Below are 20,642 nucleotides of genomic sequence, written 5' to 3' on the forward strand. Positions count from 1 at the left end.
CATGTTTTCTCCTCTGCATTTGTCAAATACAGAGTATACAGAGTACATACCAAAACATATGCAGTAATGTTAAGTGAGTTGAGTGGCCAGCTATGTTAAGTTTATAGAAAGGCTCGACAGTTACCCTATGGTGTCCTATTTCAGTTCCCCTACCAATCTTTGACATTTTGGACTCCGATCATGATGGTAACTCCAGAATTAATATTCAGACCGTGAAGTGTGACTTAGAAGGACAAACAGGACAGCCTAGTGGTGAGAGAAAAATAGGCTGTAGCTTCAGAATGCCAGGCATTAAACCCTGGTGAGGTCCCCTACTGTGAGAGCAGGAAGCCACTAGACACAGTAGTGTGCTTCCTCTTCTCACTCTTAGAGCGACAAGTCGTGGAACTGCTTCCCCCACAGGCTTGCCTTGAGTTAAAAGAGCTAGAATATGCAAAGCCCTTAGGACAAGCTAAACATCTGAGTGCTTTGGGGATGTTTACTGTGCTGCTGTTTTGTTATTTTATTGTTAAAGAAAATTGTGGCTCACAGAGGTTAGAAGCAAATGGTCTGAAAGGTTTCCTGGCTTGTTTTGAAAAAGCTGGATCCCAGTCCTTATGGAGCATTAGATTAACTGAGTGGGCAGTTTTCTAAGTTAGTCTTTGCTTGTTTAGGTAATAATTCTAAGAGAAAAATGAGTTGTAAGAATTTTTTTTTTCTAAATCACTCTGTTTTGTGAACGGACAGGTGGATTTTCAAAAGTTCATTGCACTTATTAATGTTAATATAGTTGCTTTATTTAGAAAGGGCTATCTGCAAAGCTTGGTTGTATGTCTCAGTGAATTCCACCTAAGGAAGTCTTCAGTCACACTATGAGTTGTAAAGAAGACAACACCTGTATTACAGAATGTTACGGTTACAGGCAAAAAGTTGAGCAGAGGAACCAAAACCAACTTCATGCCCAGCTCTTGAATGAAAATGAGGAGGCACAGCCAATACCCATCAGCTTATACAAATATTATTTCATAAACACGAACCATGGGTCCTAAGAGACCTATAAAACAGCTTGATATTGGATAACCCCGGAATGTGAATGAGTTTAGAATCCTGGTAGCAGGGCTCAGGCAATAAACCTGAGTTCACAGGTGTCCACAAGGAGAGCAACAGAACCAGAAAATTTGAACATAGGGAACTTCCCAGAGACTCATACTCCAACCATGGACTATTCATAGAGATAACCCAGAACCCCTGCACAGATGTAGCCCAGGGCAGTTCAGAGTCCAATTGGGTTACATAGTAATGTGAAGAGGGACTGCCTCTGACATAATCTGATTGGCCTGCTCTTTGATCACCTTCCCCTGGGGGGGGGAGCAGCCTTACCAGGCCATAGTAGAGGACAATGCAGCCACTTTTGATGTGAACTGATAGACTAAGATCAGAAAGGAGAGGAGAACCTCCCCTATCAGTGGACTTGGGGAGTGGCATGCATGCAGAGGGAGGAGGGAGGGTGGGATTGGGAGGGGAGGAGGGAGGGGCTTATGGGGGGATGCAGAATGAATAAAGTAAAATAAAATAATTAAAAAAAAACCCTGAGTTCAAATAAGAACCGTACCCCCCATTGTCCGGCGTTAAACAAACCCCATTATATTTCACACTCCTTGTCAAGTAGCTCCCTCAAATTTCTGACGAATTGAGTGACTTGCATTTGTACGATATTTAATGGTGTCTGATGTAGACTACATGTTCTCTAGGCACAGAGTTCAAAACTGATAGAAGTGCTCTGTGCACATTCAATTCAGTAGCTTTGTTAAAGAACTAAAACCAGCTCCAGAGACAGCGCAGTCTTTTTAGGCGATTTCTCCAGCAGCAACACGCAGCCAAAGCTCTGACAGGCACCTTGCTTTGTAACCTTTAATTGTGAACACTGCTATGTCTTGATAGGGAGAGCCTCCTCCCCTCCCCTCTGTCCCTAGCCTATCAGGTCTCATCAGGATTACTTTCATTGTCTTCCTCTGTGGCCTGGTAAGGCTGCTCCCCTATCAGTGGCTTGGGGAGGGGCATGGGAGGAGATGAGGGAGGAAAGGTGGGATTGGGAGGGAATGAGGGGGAGGCTACAGCTGGGGTATAAAGTGAATAAACTGTAATTAATAAAAAAATAAATTAAAAAAATCTTAGCTCTTGCTGTATCCTCAGGTAAGTTATTTATATTGTCCAGATGTTTGCAGTGGTAAAGCACTGGAAATCTATGTAACTTGAATCCCCTATTTACTTTCAAAAAGAATTTATGGCTTTTTCTTCTTCTCTATTACTCATTTAATTAAATCTGTCTGTCTTTATATTTCCTCTGTTTTTTCAAAATGGATTTTAATTATTTTATGGTCCTAACTTTAATTCTGAATCACATAACAAAATAGTATAGTGCGTGCCCAATACATATTTAAGTTCCTGCTTGTGTAGCCCACAGTTTTGTTTTCCTAATCATCGAAACTGTTAAGGAACAGGGAACTTACTTTTTTGTTAGCAGGGATAAGTTAACAATAATGAATACATTGAGAAAATGTTAGTTAACAGTTTAATAGAAGAAATTACAGCTATAGTTGTAGTGACTCATCATAACATTGTTTTAGACTTTATAACTTGATAGGAAAATAAAGCACAGAGTGAAAAATGAATTTTTACGGTTAAAAATCTTTTTATACACCCACAAGGAATGTTCTCTGCTTATAAGAACAAAGCTCCATTCATGATTACCTTCCAACATTCTTCCTGGCTGTTTTGCGTAATGTCTAACTTCCTGGCTGTTTTGCATAATATCTATCTCTCACTGGCATAAATGTTAGAGCACATCATTTTAGAGATGAGTGTTTTGATCAACATTCCTGAGTACTTTTGTAGGCAATGCTTCTGATAGTAAACCTAAGTACATTCCAAGATCTGTATTTTCTCCCCAGGCAGTCTAGGTAGGACACTCTGCTGTGGGATCTGTACTGTCTGCGCCAGTTTCTAAAACAGGGACAAGTGGAGACAGGGAACTACTGGAGGTGCACTCTGCAGTTTAGATATTCATCTATACGGGGCAGTGTTCCGTCCAGCTAGGTCAAACATGTAATATATTTACTCCGTATTCACAGTTGAAGGTGCTTACTGTTAAATATGGTCTTATGGAATTTAGCAGAGAAACACTGATTAAACTCCACTGGTGAAAAAAGGAAGAAAAGTATTAGCCAATTAGAATGGAGTGCTATTTTTCAACTGTATTTTAAACTCTCCTGTTTTGCAAACTTCACTACACAGTTATTAAGACTAAATGAACTATAACTTTAAAAGTGTTTTTACGTAATTAAAATTATATATATATATATATATTTTGCATCTTTAATTTTTCTATTGTTCTCTTTTTGTGTTTTTATACGTATTTTGGGGGTTTGATCATAGTTTTACCATCAATCTTCGTTCAGTTTTACTAGCTTTGTGTATTTCATTATGCTTATTAAAAGAAAACAAAATAATATTAAAATATCATTTAACATATATTTGATAAATAAAATAAGTATCTGGTTAAGCCAGTTTCAAACAAGAATTTATCTACAGGTAGGCTTACAGGTCACTGGTACTAATTATCTGTGCATAAGCAAAAATAATCCCAGGTAGATTAACAGTCACCATGTAGAGTGGATTAATAAGGCTGCCTTCAATGCTGTGCAGGGGCTAGTGGATAAACTGTGAGTTCCCGTACAGTACAGTATGCTCATAGACTCATGAGTAACACAGAAGATCTGTCTATATGTCACACTTAGAAATGTGTTTATAACATGGTTTTAAAAACTCCTAAGTATATGATCAAATAAATTAGGGGATTTACTGTGATTTGGAAGACTTGATAATTTCTAAAACTCATGTACCTTTGTAGACATTTTATTTACGGTTCTATCATATCAATGATAATAAAACTTAGTTTAAAACTTAGTCACACACAAAGATTAAACTAGTTGAAGAATGACTTTCGTATAGAGACATTAGGTTGCATTGCATCCTGATAGCCAGCATATCATATTCAAGTGTCAATAACTACACAAATTTCATTCATTACCTGCCTGTTAAACTCTTGCTGTTAATAAGGAACTTGATGAGTTTGCAATGTGATAGACAAAAGTACAGTTGGGACAAAAATATGATTGTGTTTGACTACAGAGAGACATAAAACTCTGCTTCCTTATAGTCTATATGGTTCTCATATCAACACTGTGAAGATGGATCTGAACTCAGTGAGGGCAGTGTGAGTGGAGCTTTGGACCCATCTGACTTGGTGTTGTTAGAGATGGAGAAACAAAGGTTATTATTCAACTTTATATCTACCTCAATGAAAAGTGCAAGGACACTCAGAAGAAAGGCTAAAACAGTGGAACCAAAGTCTCCCCCTCCCCCCACCTTTTTTTGTTCTCAGACTATTTAAGACTGCAGGATAAGTGCATGTGCAGAGTATCACAGCTCAGGGCGGGAAAGAAGGCCAGGTCAGAGCACAGAGCATCGGGGACAATCCTCAGAAGCCAACTGCAAACAGGAGATAGTTGAATCCCCGAGACAAAAATGATATCTCTGCAACATTAAGGGAAAAAAAAATGACATGGCTGTGAATGATATTTGATTGTTTTCACAGGTCCACACTGATCCAGAAGAGGAATTTGAGTACTGGAAGGAGTTTTTCAGTCTGGCTTAGAGGCTGTAGTTCCCAGTATCCAACAATGGTTATCTCTAGACATAAAGGCCAGGTTTCCAGTGCTTCAGTCCATGAGTCTGGATGCCTTTGGCACTGTAGAGACAGTCCCAGTTTTGGTGCTGGAATCCTTGAGGATCTTCAGTTTACACTGGAATCCTGAAGATGCAGGTTCTAATACTGGCTGCAGCAGCAAGACGGACAAGCTTGCCAGGGACAGTGAGGTTCCTTTTTCATTGCCACTTTACTTGGGCTGTCACCATTACGTGTGGCCCAGATTTACAGTGGCTCTTTCTACTTCAAATCCAATGATGACACAAAAATTTACCCACAAGTGTGCCCAGCACTTTAATTGACTCCAGAGGGAGTCAACTTGAAAACCATTGCTAGCCATCAGTCTTTATATTTCAATAATATTTCAGTTGATTAGTTTGAAGACCTGGACTTACGAAGCTCCACTTTTATCAAGTTCTGTAATGGGGAGCAATTTCTTGTAACCCTTTTTTATATGATTCTGAACAATTTTATTATGAAGAATTAATGAAACAGGATTTGTTTTTTCTTCTAATTAATAGTTTTATAGTAAGATTATAGGCTACAAGGTTTGTCAAAGATTTGGCATTTACAGCAAAATGAACAATTAACAACAACCTATCTGCCGTTTCAGATAAAGAGTTTGGCAAAGAGCAAAATGGTCCTTATTTTCTCTGTTTTCCACAGAAAAGCATGACTTTAATTAGCTTCATCACAGAGACAGGCACACACTAGGGACAGAGTGAAGTTTTCTATGTCGATATTAACTGGATGGAATTCTCTCTCAAGTAGTTCAAATAGGCAATACTGATTTTAGTCCCTAATCATAAATATAGATTTTGAGCCCGTTTTTTTGTTTACTTATTATTAAGTTCTAGATAAACCCCTGTAAAGAAATTCTGTTTAAAAGGAACTTTATTAAAAATAATTGCTGGAATTATAATTATTTTAAAATTAAAAAAATATATGCTTTATATTAAATATACCTATTTCATTTTCTTTGATACTGTTATGCCCGAATCGTGAGCCCCCAAAAGACCACCACCAGAGGTTGAGTACATTGCAAAACACATGAGGATCTTTTTATTACAAGCTGCAGCTTGGGCACATACCTCTCACCACCAAAGCGGCAAAAGCCAAGAGCCCTTTGCTTCAGTTAGTTGGGTGATTTAAAGATCCGGTCCCTCCCAGCATGACCAAAGCAGGAAGATTCCAGCCTGGCAAGCATCTATGAGTCGAAACACAAAAGGGACTTTGTATTTTGAACTGATTGGCTATGAGAAGGCCTGCAAGCCATTAATGGTCTGGCGTCCCTTCCCAGGGGGATGGGCCGGTTTCCTAGCAACTGTATCTCAGGGCCCTTCCCAGAAGGAGGCTGGGCATATCTCCCCCCAGCTATCCTTAGATCAGTCCTGTGCTTTAAAGTTTAAAATAATAGCCACTGATTTTTAATCTTTTGGTCTCTCAATACAATAGAAATCTCTCAATCAGTTGTGAGAGACTATATGTATAATATGTATTCATTTCATATGAACTGGATTTCATATTACAGTTGAGAAATTGTTTGCAAATAATTCCTTCATATTTAATAAAATATAAGTAAGTTGCATATAAAGTTTATTTTCAATAACTGTTTAATCATGTTGAAGTTGTTCTCCCCTTAGACACGTGGAATTTGTTGATTGTAGAACTTTTGTGATTGGGGGAATAACTTTCGAAGTTATTATGAGAAATCAATTCTGATCGGTCAATATTTGTATAAAAAAATCAATTGTGTGTATGTAGTTGCGTGTGTCTTAGCCTGACATCTGTTAAACGTGTTTGCTTGTAGAGTCAGGAATAATGCTTAATCAGATAACATGCCACATTAAATATCTTCTCTTAAACATGATTTTCAATGATTAACTATTTTTGAAATGACACAAACAACTAAAAGTAAATTATTTTTTAAATTATTTTTTTTTTTATTAATTACAATTTATTCACTTTGTATCCCAGCTGTAGCACCCTCCCTCCTCCCCTCCCAAACTCACTCTCCCTCCCTCTTTTTCTCCCTTTACCCTCCCTAGTCCACTGATAGGGGCGGTCTTCCTCCCCTTCCCTCTGACCCTAGCCTATCAGGTTTCATCAGGACTGGCTTCATTGGCTTCCTCTGTGGCCTGGTAAGTCTGCTTCCCCCCACAAGGGGAGGTGATCAAAGAGCCTGCCACTGAATTCATATCAGAGAGAGCCCCTGTTCCCCTTACTAGGAAACCTACTTAGAAACTGAGCTGCCATGGGCTACATCTGTGCAGGGGTTCTAGGTTATCTCCATGCATGGTCCTTGGTGGGAGTATCAGTCTCAGGAAAGACTCCTGGGCCCATGTATTTTGATTCTGTTGCTTTCTTTGTGGAGCTCCTATCCCCTCCAGGTCTTTTATCGCCCACTTCTTTTGTAAGGTTCCCTACACTCCACCCAAATTTGACTATGAGTCTCATCTGTGCACCTAAAAAACCTAAGCAGGAAGGAGGACCCTGGGTAAGATGATCAATCTTCATTCAGAAAGGCAAATGGGACAGACATTGGAAGAGGTATAAAATAGGGAACAGAACAGGAGCCTACCACAGAAGGCCTCTGAAAGACTCTACCCAGCAGGGTATCTAAGCAGATGCTGAGACTCATAGCCTAGCCAATTTTTTTAATATAATTTTTTATTTATTATAATTTATTCACTTTGTATCCCAGCTGTACCCCACCCTCATTCCCTCCTCAAACTCCCCTCCCTCCCCTCCTCCCATGCCCCTTCTCCAATTCACTGATAGTCTAATCCTAGCCTATCAGGTCTCATCAGGACTGTCTTTCATAGTCTTCCTCTGTGACCTGGTCAGGCTGCTCCCCCCTCAACAGGAGGTGATCAAAGAGTCAACAACTGAGTTCATGTCAGAGACAGTCCCTGCTCCCCTTAGTAGGAGCCCCAAGTCAATTCTTTTTTTTTCCCGTCAATTCTTTAAAAGGGGAACTTACACAATGCAGATCTAAGGCAAGTGTTGCCCACATATTATCACTATAAATCTAGACATAATCTTTTTCAGGAAACATAACTGCGACTTCATTATCAAGAACCAGGAAAGCAAAGAATGATGTTCTGCATGCCTGCCCCACATTCAAACAACTTCCATAGAGAAGGGGAAGAAGTGCTGACTGCAGTCTCTGACTCCCCTGAAGGCTTTCTGACACCTCATCCAGGTTTGCCTGCACATCCAAGAAAACTAACCTACCAGGAAGGAAGATTGAGGAGTTAATTAACAATTTATAATGGACAATTTTAATTTCTAAAACAAAGCTATTCTATTACCTCCAATGACATTATCTAGCTGTGAACAGAAAAAAAAAATTATGGAAGCCAACCCAATTCTCAAACAAGGCAGAAGACTACTATTACAGTGAATGAATACTAGAGGGCCGTGGGATCAGATTCCACCTGGGGCTATGCTAAGCTGCAGGCATGCTTAGTCAACAGGATCTGTTCATTAAAAGCAAGTGTATTACATTTCAGCTCTGTCTGTGTTTCAAGGAACACACTCTCAAAGTTTATGAACAAATTGATTTTCTTTCAAACAGCAAAGTTTTCATGAGGTATTTTACATTTGATCTCATTACTCACGGTGCTGTTTGATTAGTTAGGTTCATTACAGCATTGCAGTTTAGAATCAAACTTGGAGAACAGCTCACAAGAAATGAAAAAATTCTTAAAACCTATGCTAACATATTCTCATTCCTTTTCCACCCTAAGGTCTACTCAGAAAATCAGAACTTTGACATGAGAAAAGTGGTTTTACCAAAACTCCTGGATTCTTTTTGGAAACACACAAACAAACGAACAATAATTATGATATTGAACATCCCATGCTAAGGCAGTACATAGGTTGGTGCTCTTTAAAGAACTGTGGAACTTGCTGGCACTCTATGAGGGTCCTAGGCTACTTGAGACTGGGCCCTTGAGGGAGTCTTATATTTACTCCTCTTCCTTCTCCTCTGGCTTTACTCATAGATTAGGTGGATGGTGGCTTCTGCCATTTCCCATGTTAGTGTATTGCCTTCCCTAAGCCAACACCACCAGCACCACCACAACAAAAGCAAGCAAACACCAGCAACAAAATTCAACCATGGGCAATCTTATAAGCCAAAACCCAAACAAACCGACAAACTTTATTCTTTATTAGCTAATTGTCTCAAGTATTTTGTGACAGCAATGGGAAGATTACTAGTACTGTCATCTATCTTTGATATTTACTAAATAACTAGGTTTTTGAAGATTTCACAATGAGATTGAGAAATCCTGAAATAATTGTGAAGTTTGACATGTCTTACATGCAGTACTTAATGACTGAATATCACATAATTTTCTGATTTTGATTAGTTTTTTTTATTATTTAATGAATTAGTGTGACTACGGATTTTCCTCAGAAAAACTACATCTCTGCTGCTATCTCCAAACAATTGGTTTTGTGTTACTTGAATAAATGGTCTGCTTAGTAAAATTTTGGTTTTTTTATTTTCTTCATATAAGAATTCATAAAAGGGGGATACCTTGGAGTTTCCCCTATGAAATAGATTAATGCTTGAAATTAGTGTAAGTGTTTTGGAGCTAGCATTGATGGGATCTAACTAGCCTGGATTAAACACATTAGTGTGCTGGAAGGGGCCCATATAGCTTGTAATCAGCAGGACAATCTAGCACAGGTTAAATTGAATAGTAGTGTAGCTTTGTTAGTGGCATCCATATCTCCATAGATTCTATGGATTTCATTGTTGAAACTTTTCTACAACATGTAAATTTATAATACTATAAATGCAGATGCAAAGTGAATGCATCTGTCTTATGTGCGTGTTGCACACTAATTGTTCATATACTTCTCTCCCTGAATGCCATTAAATTTTTATATTATCAGTGTCTTAAAGATACTGAGATGTTGCTCTTCATTATACGAGATATCTATTACCTAGCTAGAAGAAATAGGATAATCACTCCCAAGGGACTGCTGAGTGTTCATTCTAAGAACTTTGTGTGTTTCTTAACATTGCAAAAATGTCTACCATAACAAAAGCAATCTAAATACTCAATACAATACCCATGAAAATTCCAATGCCATTCTTTATAAGAGATCAAACAATGCTAAAATGCATGCAGAAGGTCCAAATTTTCTTGTTAATCAAAGTGATCCTAAGGAAAGTAAGAAAGTTTTGGAGGTATTATTATAGAGTTGTTGAAGTTATAACATAGAGCCTGTTTGAAGAAAGAGCATAGTACTGGAAAGAAACCAGACAAAGAAGACTGTTAGAAAAGACCCAGCTATAAACCCAGACAGTTACATCCACCTGGTGTTGGACAAAGATTTTAATAAGCATGCACAGTGAAGAAAACACTGTTTCTTCAACAAATGGTGCTGAAAAAAAAATTTCTTGTGTGTCTAGCTTCTTTGGTGACCATATGTAATGCTGTGGTTTATTCTTTAAAAATGCACAGAATTTCTTTTTTATTATTTATTATTTTTTAGTTGATTCATTTTACGTCATGTTCATAGCTCCCTCCTTCATCTCTGCCCACTGGTCCCATTCTCCTGCCTCTTCCCCTTGTGTCCTTCCCTTAGTCCTCAAAAAGGAGGAGCCCTACTCCACTACCATCTGACCCCAGCCTATCAAGTCTCTTCAGCACTGGCTGTATCCTCTACCTCTGTGGCCTGGCAAGGCTGTCCCATTAGAAGGAAGTAATGTAGGATCTGGCAACAAAGTCCATGTCATCAACAGCCCCTGATCCCCACACTAGGGAACCCACTTGGAGACTGAGCTGCCTATTGGCTACATTTGAGCCTAGATACTGTCCATGCATGGTCCTTGGTTGGTGTATCAGTCTCCACAGAGGCCCTTGGGCCCAGATTTATTGGCTCTGTTGGTCTTCTTGTGGAGCTCCTGTCCCCTCTGGGTTATTCTCTCCCTGAGTCTTCCATAAGACGCCATGTAGTCTGCCCGAAGTTTGACTGTGAGTTTCAGTATTTGCTTCAATCCCCTGGTGGGTAGAGTATTTCAGAAGGCATATATGGTAGGGTCCAGTCCCGTTCCCTCTCTTCAGCTGCTTCTGGCGTGTATTCTATTTGCCCTTCTGAATGAGGATTAAACATCCTCCTTAGTTTCTTCCTTGTTACTTAGCTTCTTTAGGTCTGTGGATTGTAATATGCTTATCTTGTATGATATGACTAATATCCACTTATAAGTGAGTGCAGACCATGTGTGTCTTTCTGTTTCTGTGTTACCTCACTCAGGATGATCTTTTCTAATTCCATCCATTTGCCTGAAAGTTTTGTGATTTCCTTGTTTTTAATAGCTGTATAGTATTTCATTGTGTATATGTACCATAGTTTCCTTTTTCATTCCTCAGTTGAGGGGCTTTTGTGGATGTTTTGGTTTATGATATGTTATGTTTATGATGTGATAACAAACCATGTTTTTGTTATAATCCCAAGTTGGGAATTTTAGTTTGTCCACACCTGTTGATTGTCTCCTATAGAGCATGGCATTTGCCAGCTAGAATTAGTTTATTATGAGGACTTTGAGGGGTGTATATATGATAGCCAAGAGAGAGAAGGTGCAGCAGCTTGGAGAAGGCAGAGGAGGACTGCTTGCTGCATTTGCTGGTTTGCTGGTTTGTTGTTAGCTGGACTTCTGGATTTCCAGATGATGGATATTGGTATTGACCTCAAGAGAATCCTAAAACCTATCCAGAAGGAAGAAGTAAAGAGGGCTAAGTCCCCTTTGCGTTTCAGCCTTCTTTTTGCCCTATGTGGGTTTGGGAATTGGAAGCGGGGTATAAGCTTTAAGGAACCCCTAAATAAAGCAGCACTTGAAAAAGTAGTGGCTACAAGGGTTGTTTCCAGTTTCTGGCTGTTGTGGGTAAAGCCACTATAAACATGGCTGAGAAAATGTCCTTGTAGGCAGAGCATCTTTTGGGTTTATGCCCAGGAGTGGTATAGCTGGGTCTTAAGGTAGAGCTGTTACCAATGTTATGAGAAAGCATCAGATTAATTTCCAAAGTGGTTGTACCAGTTTACATTCCCACCAGCAGTAGAGGAGTGTTCTCCTTTCTCCATATCCTCTCCAGCATGTGTTGTCACTTGAGTTTTTGATCTTAGCCATTCTGATGCATGTCAAGTGAAATCTCAAGGTTGTTTTGATTTGCATCTCCCTGATGGCTAAGGATTTTGGGCATTTCTTTAAGTGTTTCTCTGCCAGTCTACATTTCTCTACAGAGAATTCTCTGTTTTTCTTCATACCCCATTTTTTAATTGGATTACTTGATTCGTTGCTTTTTAATTTCTTGAGTTTTTTTTTAATATACATTGGATATCAGCCCTCTGTCAGATATAGGATTGGTGAAGATCCTTTCCCAGTCTGTAGGCTGTCATTTTGTTCTGAAGACTATGTCCTTTGCTTTACAGAAGCTTTTCAGTTTAATGAGGTCCCATTTATTGATTGTTGCTCTTAGAGCCTGTGCTATTGGTGTTCTGTTCAGAAAGTAGTCTCCTGTGCCAATGAATTCTAGGGTCTTCCCCACTTTTTCTTCTAACCAATTTAATGTGTCTGGTTTTATGTTGAGATCTTTGATCCACTTGGACTTTAATTTTATGCAGGGTGATAAATATGAATCTATTTTCATTTTTCAACATGTAGACATCCAGTTGAACCAGCACCATTTGTTGAAGGTGCTGTCTCTTTTCCATTGAATGGTTTTGTCTTCTTTGTCAAAAATCAAGTATCCATAGGTGTGTGGGTTTATTTCTGGGTCTTCTATTCGGTTCCATTGATCCTCCTTTATGTTTGTATGCCAATACCATGCAGTTTTTATTATTATTGCTCTGTAGTACAGCTTGAGATCAGGGATGGAGAGACTCTGTTGTTGTATAGGATTGTTTTGGAAATTCTGGGATTTTTGTTTTTCCATATGAAGTTGAGAATTATTCTTTCAAGGTCTGTAAAGAATTGTGTTGCTATTTTGATGGGAATTGCATTGAATGTGTGAAAATCTACACTCTTAAAGATAGTAAACAAGAAGGAGGACCCTAGCTTAGATGATTAACCCTCATTCAGAAGGGCAAACAAGATAGATATCGTAAGTGGGAGAAGAAAGGGAAAAAGATAGGAGCCTACCACAGAGGCCTCTGAAAGATTCTATGTACCCCATTTTTAATTGGATTATTTGGTTTGTTGGTTCCTAATTTCTTGAGTTCTTTATATATTCTGAATATTAGCCCTCTGTCAGATATAGAGTTGGTGAAGATCTTTTCCCAGTCTGTAGGTTGTCATTTTGTTCTATTGACAATGTTATTTGCTTTACAGAAATTTTTCAGTTTCATGAGGTCCCATTTATCATTTGTTGATCTTAGAGCCTGGGCTGTTTGTGTTCTGTTCAGGAAGTTGTCTCCTGTGCGAATGAGTTCAAGCTCTTCCCCATTTTTTCTTCTATTAGAATTAGCGTGTTTGGTTTTATGTTGAGGTCTCTGATCCACTTGGACTTTTTTTGTGTGTGCAGGGGTAAATATGGATTTATTTGTAGTTTTCTACATGTAGATATCCAGTTAGGCCAGTACCATTTGTTTAAGATCCTATCTTTTGTGCTCGCTTCGGCAGCACATATACTAAAATTGGAACGATACAGAGAATACTAGCATGGCCCCTACGCAAGGATGACACGCAAATTCGTGAAGCGTTCCATATTTTTAAAGAAAAATAAAATTTAAAAAAAGTCCTATCTTTTTTCCATTGTATGGTTTTGGCTTCATCAAAAATTAATTTTCTGTGGGTGAGTAGGTAGATTTCTGGGTCTTAAATTCGATTCCATTGATCCACCATTCTGTTTCTATGCCAGTACCATGCAGTTTCTATTACTGTTGCTCTATAGTACAACTTGAGATTAGGGATGAAGATACCTCCTGCAGATCTCTTATTGTACAGGATTATTTTTAGCTATTCTGGGTTTTTTGTTTTTTCATATGAAGTTTAAAATTCTTCTTTCAAGGTCTGTAAATTATTGTGTAGGTATTTTGATTCAAATTGCATTGAATTTGTCAGTTGCTTTTGGTAACATGACCATTTTCACTATGTTAATATTACTGATCCCTGGGCATGGGAGATCTTTCCATCTTCTGATATCTTCTTTAGTTTCTTGTAAGGGACTTGAAGTTCTTTCCATACAGGTCTTTCACTTAATTGGTTAGAGTTACACCATGATATTTTACATTTTTTTTATGTCTATTGTGAAGGATGTTGTTTATCTTATTTCTTTCTCTGCCTGTTTCTCATTTGTATTCAGAAAATCTACTGATTTTTATTTTAGTTAATTTTTATCTAGCCACTTTGCTGAAGGTGTTTTTCAACTGTAGGAGTTACCTGGTAGAATTTTTGGTGTCACTAATGTATAGTATTATCAAATTTCAAATAATCACTTCTTCCTTACACAGGTATATCATTAGACATAGGTAGAGACTTGATCAGAAGAGATCTAGTTGATAGTTTGCAAAACTAAAATGAAAACAAGTATTATTATATTTTATTCTTATATTTATCTATATTTTATTCCTAAAATATAGATGTATTATTCATGATCATAAAATTAAAAGAAAAGCTGCTTATTTGAGCAAAAGTGGCTTTTAACCTGAGTTTGAAAATCAGCTTTTTATAAAACTTATTTCAATTGCTGATGGCCCACAAATCACCAAAGACATAATGGAAGACTGGGTCTAAGCCCAGAAAGAGTTAAATGTGTCTCAGTTAACAAACATATGCATATTTTCTATCTAAAATAACTTCTCTATATATGATGTTTTAAACTTACACTTTTATCATGATAAAAGTAATGCTAAATTATTGCTATAATTTTTAGAGAATACATGAACTTAAAATCAATAAAATAGGTCTATCTCCAACTTTGAAAACACAGAATACACTTCTGCTAAAGTTGGCACATCAGTGTTTATGTTCTAGTTCCAAGATTTATTCATGCAAGATTCAGGGGCTGTCTCTTACGTGAACTCAGTTACTGGCTCTTTGATCACCTCCCCCTCATGGGGGAGCAGCCTGACCAGTTCACAGAGGAAGACTATGAAAGCCAGTTCTGATGAGACCTGATAGGCTAGGGTCAGATGGAAGGGGAGGAGGTCCTCCCCTATCAGTGGACTGGGGAAGGGGCATGGGAAGAAAGGAGGGAGGGAGGGGGAGTTGGGAGGGAATAAGGGTGGGGCTACAGCTGGGATACAAAGTGAATAAATTGCAATAAATAAATTATATTAAAAATGAAACACTAAATACCCAAACATTCAGATAAATGTAGTCAATATGAATATTTTAAATAGTTCCCTAGTTTTTGTTAGGTGTTCTCACATTTGTTTGTATATGTATTATATAAAACCATATATTCTTTTTATATGAAAATAATTTCAAAACATAGGTGTCCACATTAAGTTACAAAACATTCAGTTTTGTAAATCAGTTACAAAACTGATTTACATTAAAACAGTGTAGATTTTCCTAGAAGTGAGATCAGTGATGTTGGAAATATGGAACCGCTAGTAAATAGTTGCAGTTGAGAATGGCAGAGGATAAATTATTTAGGGATGCTTTACATATTCTGTTGAATAATTGGCAAGAAGAAATGGATGCTTTCATGTGAAGAGATAACAGTAAATTCATCACTTTGCTACAAGTCTAGAATTGTCAGAGACGCTGTTTACTACCTGATTAACAGCAAATACCTGAACTACGTAGTTAACAGCAAATACAGATTCAAAGGTAAAAACCCTGGGCTTGAAAACACAACATCTCTGTGCAGAACTTATCTATTTACTCAGGAGGCAAACAGAGTGAGGAGACAATGGTGTCTGAGGAAATACCTTACACCAAGTGCTTGTATGCTCAATTTATAGAGAGTTCTTGGTAATAGACTCAGTCCCTGATTTCTTCTTCCTTCCCTGGATAGCAGCTGGCTGAACCATCTCAGAGTACAAGCAAAGGGATAATGTTGGCTATGGCACTTTAAACTTCAAATCCAGACAATCGTCTATGAATCCCTCAGCTATTACCAAGGGCATCACATGGATAACATATGTCAAGCCTCAATATGAATAGAATCAAGATATCATCAATTAAATCAGCCCTACTGTTCATGAGACTTTGCTTTTTCTATTTCAAAACAGGCTCTTGTAACCAGAGTGAACATGTGCTAACTTCCCCCTCCCCTCATTTGTTATTCCACGGCAGGTGCATCTCCTCAGAGCCCAGGCACATGAGGATTATCATTCACCCAGAGATCAATTTTATTCTAACAGCAAAATGTTGCGGGCACACATTTGCATTTGCAGTATGATAATTCTTAGAATTTAACAAATTGGGGATTGTTGCTCTGGTTTCTTCTTAATGATTCGTGTTATCTGGAAGGAAGGAAGGAACTCTCCTCAGTTCCTTTGCTCAGCATCACATGGTGGACTGTTTCACTCAACTGCATTGATTTTTAACAACTTTCCAGATGATGCTTTGCTGCTGTGGGCTTACTGTGACTCACCCTGGTTAATTAGAAAAGTCGTCAGGTTTATTTAGTTTAATTAACCAAATAGCATTGCATGTCTACAAGGAATACATCATCATTTCAAATGCAATGGTGCGGTGGTTTGAGCGAGACGTACCCTGCCCTGTAATCCTGAACATTTGAACGCTTGGTTCCCAGTTGGTGACATTGTTTGAGGAGGCTTGGGAGGAACATCCTTGTTTGAGAAAAGTGTCACTGGAGGCAGGCTTGAGAATTTAAGGACGCAATGCCACTTCTGGTTCACACATTCTGTTTCATGTTTGAGTTCAAAATGAGATCTCTCTAGCTTCATGCTACTGACACCATGCCAGGTATCTGTTGCAGCCATCCATGCCAGTGTGGATGGTAACTCTCTGGAAGCCTAACCTAAAATAAACTTTTTTTCTTTGTAAGTTACCTTGATCATGGTGTATCCTTATAGCAATAACAGAAAAACTATGACTATAAACGTGCTATAAGCAAACCTTGGCAGCAGCAATACTTTTATTAGGCCAAGACATTATCACACTAATATGCAAATTCAAACTTCCAAGGCATTTAAAACTCTCAGCCCCTGTTAAAACAGTCAACCCCTGTTACCCAAACTCTCCCTACCGTGTGTGTGTGTGTGTGTGTGTGTGCATGTGTGTTTGTAATGTAGAAGACAACCCTGCTGGTATTATTCCTCAATCACTGTCTACCTGGTGTTCTGAGACAGGGCTTTTTATTTGCTGAGCAGATTGGAGTTACTATAAGCCCCACAGATTGACTTGTCTCTGACTCCTCAGTCCTGGGATTACAAGCACAGAAATGTCTTCTTGATAGGTGGGTTCTAGCGGCCAAATTCAGGATTAAATTCAGGTCCTCATGCTTGTGAGGTAAGCACTCGGCTGAGCTCCCCCACAGTCTTCTTGAAGTCATCTCATAATGACTTGTAGAAAGTCCTGGCAGTGACCAGGAGCTAGTCTGACTCAGTTAGTCTAACGATGCTGTGTGTCTTCCACCATGGATCTCTGCCATGCCAGTAGGTCTCTGCTAAGAATGTTTCCTGGTCCACATCAACTTGCTGTTAAATCTTCAACATCTTTCTATCTCTGTTCTTCATTTTCTGCCTCCAACTCTTCTCCTGACTGTGTCAAAAGACAAAATCCATATAACATCTGGTCCACCTTTGTTTAATCATTGTATCTCCTGCATTTTAAGTGACTATTATTGTATTCAATTCAGCTCTTGTTTTCAACTGGAAAGGAAATAATTTTTACATTTGGAGAGATTAATTAACACATTGTTTTCATTTCAACATTTCATTAGTTGATTCCTAATTTTTCCTTAGCCTCAACCAAAACTATTCTTACCCAATTCCACAAACATAATTTACATACGTGATATGTACATATTATTCATATGGCAGTATATTTCTAGATATATAGAAATAGATATACACACATAGATAGACATTTATAAATATTATATGTAAGCTAAATTATTTATTATAATTTTATTTATAAATAAACCTATAAATAATTTATACTATATATATTTATAATATAAATATCATATACAAATAAATATATGCATATATGTATGCCTAGGAATTGGGGAAGCAGGCATCATTCAGTGGATCACAGGACAAAAGGCCCAGGGAATTATAGGCACCAAAGTTCTGAATGTTCTCTGCAAAAGAAGCTGAGTGGAGGTTGGTCAGGTAGAAAAAAATTTGCACGAAGCCAAACTGTTTCAAACAGGCCTGGACTGTACAAATGTGAATTTCCTCTAATGAGCAACCAGGGACAACATCAGAAATTCTTAACAGAGTAACATATTCATGCCTCAATAATCGAAGGCCTGAGGGAATGAACAATAACATTTATTATCTCATATAACAAGATGACAGGGGGATAGGGTGAATTCAACCGTTAAGTTTCACTTTTTTTCCTCCTTATTTCTAAATGACTGGATTCATTTCAAGCATAACATTTTCAGCCACCAATGTCCAAAGAAAGCCAAAGGAAGAAGAAGAAGAAGAAGAAGAAGAAGAAGAAGAAGAAGAAGAAGAAGAAGAAGAAGAAGAAGAAGAAGAGCTTTCTTATGTATTTCACTTAGAATTTTCACCATGGACAGATAAAGTTCAATGCTAAAGTGTGTGCTTAGTATGTGTGAAGCCTAGAGTTTCAATTCCCACTAATAATTATGATAAGTAATTTTCCTAGTGTTTTTACCCATGAAACAATTCTTTCTCAGTTTCCTAAACCTGGAGCTCACTATGTAGACCAGGCTGGATTTAAACTCATGGAATTTGCCTCAGTGTGCTGGAAGTAAAGTTGTTCACCACCACAAACAGATTTCCTCTGTGAATCTTTATCCCCAATTCTCTCCAAACATGAAATAATCTGGTAACTGAACAGAATCAGAGAGATACATGACCAAAAGAGAAATGATAAAATAAGAAAAAAAAAAATGATACAGAAAACAGGAAAGGAATAGGGTGGACACAATTAGCATATAAACCACTGTGAAAATACTTTTAAGGAGCTATTCATTCAACCAGATAAGGGAATTACAGACGTTTGTTCTAGAATTATTTTCTAGTTTGTATTGTGATATTAGTCAATTTATTTTACATGTTGTCACATTTTTAAATTAAATTTTTATTTTTTATATTAATTACAGTTTATTCACTTTGTATCCCAGCTTTACCTCTCTCACTCATTCCGTCCCAATCCCACCCTGCCTCCTTCATCTCCTCCTATGCCTTTCTCCAAGTCCACCACAGGGGAGGTCCTCCTCCCCTTCCATCTGACCCTAGCTCATCAGGTTTCATCAGGACTGGCTACATGGTACTCCTCTGTGGCTTGGCAAGGCTGCTTCCCACTTAGGGAGATGGTCAAAGAGCCTGCCACTGAGTTCATGTCAGAGACAGTCCCTGTTCCTCTTACTAAGGAATCTACTTGGATACTGAGCTGCCATGGGCTACTTCCGAGAAGGTCTTCTAGGTTATATCTATGAATGGTCCTTGGTTGGAGTATCAGTCTCAGAAAAGAGCCCTGTAACCAGATATTTTGGTTCTGTTGCTCTCCTTATGGAGCTCCTGTCCTCTCCAGGTGTTACTATCTCCCCCTTCTTTTATAAGATTCCCTGCACTCTGCCCAAAGTTTGGCTATGAATCTCAACATATGTTTTGATACCCTTCAGGGTAGGGTCTTTGAAAGGCCCTCCGTGGTAGGCTCCTGTCCTGTTTCCTGTTTTCTCCTTCTTCAACAGATGGGATGTTGTCACATTTTAATGGCCTTAAAATAGTTAAAATGTTATGAATAATTATTTTATGTTTAATTATTAAGTTACTAGTTGTTCAGCAATAATTCTGCTTTTTCTTAGGCATATAGTTATATCACAACCTTGTGTAGAATTCTACTGAAAGAGGGGTCTGTGCTGACAAGGGATTGAACCCTGGTTCAAATTATTCTCCCAGTGGAACTTTCCGTATAGATTTGTGTTCCCTTTAGCAAGCAAATTTGGTGTATTTAATGTATCAAACTCTATTAGCATCTTCACAGTATACAGACTATACAACTCTATCCACGATAGTAAATACATTTTAATTAATTAATGACATTGTGGCAAGAATGTGAAATAAAGCATGCTTTTAACCCCAACAATCAGGAGGCAGAGGAAAGAAGATATGTGATTTAGAGGCCAGCATTTTTTACATAGTAAGCTTAGGAATGGCCAGGGATGCTTACTGAGACCATGTCTCAAAACAAACAAGTAACAACAAAACTAAAACCCCTCAGTATGTCAACATTTCTGGAGAAAAATTACAAAGTTGTTTAAAAATCATTTAAAAGTCAACAGTAGCTGTACATGCCATTGGTGAGACAACTACTTGAGATTTCTCAAGAAGATCAGCTACCATATGAGCCAGCCACATCACCGCAGGACAGGTAGCCAAAGAATACCACACCCTACAACAGAGGTATATGCACATCTTTGTCACAGGAGCCAGGGAATGGAGACAGTGTAGATGTTCCACAAGAGTGAATGATTGTTATAATGTGGTTCATATACACAGTGGATTATTACTCAGCTTTAAATGTTCAAAAATGGATGAAAAACAGGTGGAAAAAAGTTCTGAGTTTACCCTGGCTTCAATGGACAAACATGACACATTCTCTCCCATGTGAGGGTCCTACCTTTAACTATTTGGGGAGAATGACTAACATGGAGAAATGTTTGCAAACCAGGAAACAAGGAGTGGGTGGAGATTGGTGTGAATGGGGCTACTTAACTTAAATTGAGGAGGCATAATAGAATATAGCTAACAACAA

At 38.2% G+C, this 20,642-nt stretch overlaps 1 protein-coding gene and 1 non-coding gene across 5 annotated transcripts in view; both read left to right on the plus strand.

Moving 5' to 3' along the window:
• Positions 1-20,642, plus strand: part of Ccser1 (coiled-coil serine rich protein 1) — a 1,241,689-nt gene that overhangs the window by 820,491 nt on the left and 400,556 nt on the right. The gene's annotated exons all lie outside the window — the stretch shown is intronic.
• LOC132649789 (U6 spliceosomal RNA) lies at positions 13,373-13,479 on the plus strand. Its single transcript, XR_009588306.1, has one exon. It is a non-coding gene; the product is annotated as a U6 spliceosomal RNA (small nuclear RNA).

This window comes from Meriones unguiculatus, chromosome 21, assembly GCF_030254825.1.
Source record: "Meriones unguiculatus strain TT.TT164.6M chromosome 21, Bangor_MerUng_6.1, whole genome shotgun sequence".
NCBI classification, from domain to species: domain Eukaryota; kingdom Metazoa; phylum Chordata; class Mammalia; order Rodentia; family Muridae; genus Meriones; species Meriones unguiculatus.